The following is a 4849-nucleotide window of genomic DNA, read 5'->3' as shown; positions in this document are numbered from 1 at the left end:
CAGTACACAATTTCAGCTGAGGCAATAATAAACACTGGCTCCTTAAAGTTCACTGTCTTTATTTTCCAGGTAATTCCACTTAATGTCTTCTAACTTCTCTTCACTATTCTCACAAGTGCTGGAGCTATACACACTTTACTGATTGCAATTACAGTTAATGTTTAACCCGCCCAGTCCCGGCCACTTTTTGACCACTGGTACCCCCCAATCCCGGGCAATTTTTGACCTTTTTTTTTTTTGCTAAAACTTTCGCTTTTGGTGAGAAACATCGAAAATTCATAGAGAAATCGCTCACCTGAGGTTTAAAATACTCATTACAGGTAGGAGAGCCTCCTTACTTTACTGGGTTTTCTATCAGGTTGGCGCCAAAGAAAACGAGTTCTATGGGAGGATAACTATTTCACACCACTCATAAACGGTATTTATTTATCTACTGTTACGAATTTATATGTAGTACAAAAGTATATTGGTTTTCAAGCAGTAATATAGGCATTATAAGCATTGTTTCACTCGCTAATACCTGACCTTTTTTTGCCACATTACCTGATCATCATTTCTAACTGTTTCTTCCTCTAAAGCTATGTAAAGTTTGTCCTCCACATTGTCATTGATTGGGGAATCACTCTGGCCCTGAATTTCGTACCGTGGCATGACATGGCTAAACTGGCCAGGTCACTGATAACAGGTGAATTGCTGAGAAAAGGGCATGCAGGGGGGGGGGAAGAGGTCATGCTGGGTAAGGCATTGTCTCTGCCTGGCATCTTGTTGAGGCAGGTGTCCCGTGTATACGTACCAAAAATGACTCGCGAAAATTGAAAATTGTGGAAATTATGAACCTTGCAATTGCAGGACGTTGAAGTACGTCCTCGGGATTAGCTGTGACAAAACGTGAGGACGTGGAAGTACGTCCTCGGGACGGCACGGGTTAACAAAACTTCACAGTTATTACACTAAAAACTTGACAACACTTCAGTTTTTCACAAATACCGAAAATAATCTTCACTCACAGTAATTACACTTAATGCTTGCAAGCAACACTTCACAAGCTGAACCAAAACTGACTGAACTTCACTCAAAATGAACTGAAAACTAACTGAACTTGAAATAGTCTCTACCCCATCTTTATGTAGGCTTGCATTATTCAAAAACTTCTATATTCTACGAGAACAACAGTTGCCAACTCGGAGATATCAAAACATGCAAGAGTTTTCTTATATTACATAACACTCTAAATCACTTACCATATGAACTTAAATTACATAATTTAACAGGCAGCCACTTAAATAAAATATTATAGAGAAAAAGAGCACAAAATCAATGTACAACTTACGAAATAACTGTGCTCACAAACAGCAGGCAAACTGGCAATTATGACTTGTACCGAAACCTACGGTACGAGAAACATCGAGAAGCTCCTCGACTACCTAACTGGCAAATCTCTCTTTTTAACACTACCGCTTACCTAGTTCTTTGTCGTCCTGACAAAACTGCACAATATATAGAAACATAAACCTTAATCCTAATGAGACATCAAACTATGCACAATAATATCCTTCAACTTATCAGGTCTTCTTCTATGACGCTTCCGACGATGTCCTTTTTCCTCCACACAGTCCACTCCTCCTGGAAGGTCTTGGTCCTCTTCTTTATTCACTTCTTCCCTCGGGAAACTGTCGATATCCTCTTGCACTTCAGCTCCTTGGTCCTCCTCAACATCATTGGCTGCGTGTGAGCACGATTCCTCTGAGACCTCCCAGCTGCACTGCCCTGGCCCATGGTATTGCCACAGACGATTCACGTGTACCACCTTTGGGTGAGACTTCCTCCCTCCCCGAATCCGATACGTTATGTCTGATAGGTGGTCCAACACAGTGTAAAGCCCATCGCATCAGTGGCTGTCCCTTTTATCACTGAGGATTGTATAACCAGACTTGATCACCGTCCTGGAAGCTTTCCTCACTTGCCTTGGCATCATACTTGCACTTCATCACCTCGCCTGATAACTTGAGGGCTCCTTGCACTTGATGATGTACCTTCAACCAGCCTTTCCTGAAGATGCTTCGCTTTGCAGGAGGTGTCTATAGCCTGCTCTTCACCAGGTGGTCTTCCCATTAACAAGTCAATGGGTAAACGTGACTCGTGGTCCAACATCAGTTTTGCAGGTGTGTAGCCGGTAGACTCATGGGATGCAGACCACTATGCCATCAGCAATACAGGTACTTTCTGGTCCCATTCTGTTTGTCCCTCTATGCAGTACTTGGCCAGTTCATGCCCCAGGGGCCAATTGAATATCTTCACCATTCCAACTGACTGTGGCCTTAGTGGGGTCGTCCTGGTCTTCTTGATCCCCAATAACTTGCAGCATTCACGGAACACAGCAGACTCGAAGTTTCTATCCTGGTCTGAATGTAGCTCTTGCGGCATCCCAAAACATAAGAAAAACTGATCAACCAACACCTGAGCAACAGTAGCAGCCTCTTGATCAGGGATAGCATAGGCTTCTGGCCACTTTGTGAAGTAGTCCATGGCGACACATATATGCAGGTTTCCTCTCTCAGTGAGTGACAAAGGTTCAGCAATGTCCACCTTGACTCTTTCCATCGGTGCACCCACTTGGTACAGCTGAAGAGGGGTGCAACCACGTTTCTTGGGTCCTTTCTTGGCACAACACACATCACAGGTCCAACACCACTCTTCAACATCCTGACACATGCCAATCCAGTAGAACCTCTGTCACAGCCAGCTTAGAGTTTTCTTCACTCCCAGGTGCCCACTAGTGATCTGGTTATGGGACTCATCCAAGATCTCGGACCTCATCTTCTTCGGAACCACCAGTTTCCAATACTTGCTGAGGCCATCGGGTGTCTCCCACTGATGCTTCAGTAGTCCATTGTTCAAACGAAGAAGATCCCACTGACTCCAGTAGCTCTTGGTTGTACAGTACTCCACTGCAGCCACTCCAGCAGTGGCTGTAAATGTGCATCCTCTTCATGTCTTCATCTGACACTGGCTCTGTCACTGCAGTATGGCTGCATTTCTTCCTATGATTCCCATTCCTACTACACTCCTTGCTATCTGTTCTTCTGTCTTCTCGCACATTGTTCATCAAGGTTCTCCTGCATTTCTTCAGTGGTGCATCTTCTGCAGCCCTCTTCTTATCATCCCAACCATTTTGATCTGCAAGGAACTCAAACTGTGCACAGCAAGCTTCCCAAGACACTCTACCATCAAATTCCTGAGGTTTCTTTCTAATCGGATCCCCATCACAGCCACGCACCCCATTTGTTTGGGGCCAAAATATTGGGGCGTCATAATTAAGGCCAGGACCCAAAACTTCTGCAGTCCGATCATTCAACCCTGTAATGCTACCTTTAGATGCCTGGGATCTGTCAAGATTCACCATACACTGTCCATTCCTTTCATATGCTCCCCATACACCAACCTGAGGCTCAGCAGTGCAACATCTCTGCACTAGGGCTGGGCAAGATCCAATAAATTGAATACTCATGGTTCCGGATCCCAAGGAAAAGAGATCCGTTAGAACCGGTTCCTCGTGCAGTATTTACCCAGACACTATGAGAGTCACCACACCCAGTTACCCCCAGCCTCCGTGTAGGCTACCGACTTTGGGTTCTGAGTATCGGCTACTACTCACTTAGTACTCACTACTCAGTGTTTCCCAACTTCTCTCACGGATTTTACCTTATAGCTTTATAAATTTAAGTGACTGATCAGCTGATCACTGAAGTGATTTGTATAGTGTATTTCTTTCTATCTTTCCTTATTTATTTATTTTTGAGAAGTTTATAATATTGTCTATGAATACAGGAATATATATTGACTGTGAGACTGGCTGTCTGGATAACAGTTGGTAGAGGTGGAAGTGTAGACATGCTGGCGCCTACACCTCTACCGACTGCATTGTCCACGGTCAGTAAGTTAGACTCAGAGAATGATGTAATGTTGCTGGTATCACATTAGAAATTTATTTCATTGTTACTTCCATGTTATACTTCATTATAAATCTGAATCATGAAAGCTTGCTTATGACTATAGAGTGTGGTCATGGAACTTTTAAAATGTAGCTTAATCTCTTTTTCACACAATATTAATGGCTCTGAATCCGAGTCTGAGGATTCGTTTAGGGGAACCAGTTCCTGTCGAGGTATTCGGTTCCAAAGAAATCAATTAGGATCCAATGGAACCAGTTCCAGATCCGGATCTTGCCCAGCCCTATTCTCTACAGCCACAACTTTCTCACAAACCATCCCCACATGGTTGACTACATGCTTCAACTGGCTACCTACATGCTGTCTGCACTCCATCACAATTCCCTCATTAATCTTTAGCTGGTTGTTTACATGCTGTCTGCACTCGGTCACTATTCCTTCGCTAATCTTCAGCTGGTTGTCTAAATGCTTCATCCGGTCGTCTAGATGCTGTCTGAACTTCATCACGTTATTGTTTACCTCATACTTCTGCTGCTCTAACTTGGCATCTACTTCCTCCTTCATTTCCCCCATGAATGCATCTAGCTGTCCTTGCACCCTCGGTTGTAATTCCCTCTGTTGTTCCTCTGATGCCTATTGAAGTTGCTCATATCGTTCTTCTTGTTCTTCACGTTGCATCTCTAGTTGTTCCTTATTAAATTTTGTCTTCAGTAGTATACCTCGTGCCTGTACTCGCTCTTTGAGTTCTTTTGTTTGTTCGTCGAGTTCTTTAGTTTGTGCCTGTATTAGTTCTTTGAGTTCTTTCTATCTTTCCTTCAGTCCTTCATTCAGTGCCTCTAGTTGGACACTTCGTTCTTGTAGCAGTACACCTTGTGCTTGTACTAGCATCACGATTGTCG

This window comes from Coenobita brevimanus, chromosome 40, assembly GCF_032717465.1.
Source record: "Coenobita brevimanus isolate Jiangsu-jjx chromosome 40, ASM3271746v2, whole genome shotgun sequence".
NCBI lineage: Eukaryota > Metazoa > Arthropoda > Malacostraca > Decapoda > Coenobitidae > Coenobita > Coenobita brevimanus.
Note: the sequence above shows the minus strand (reverse complement) of the source record.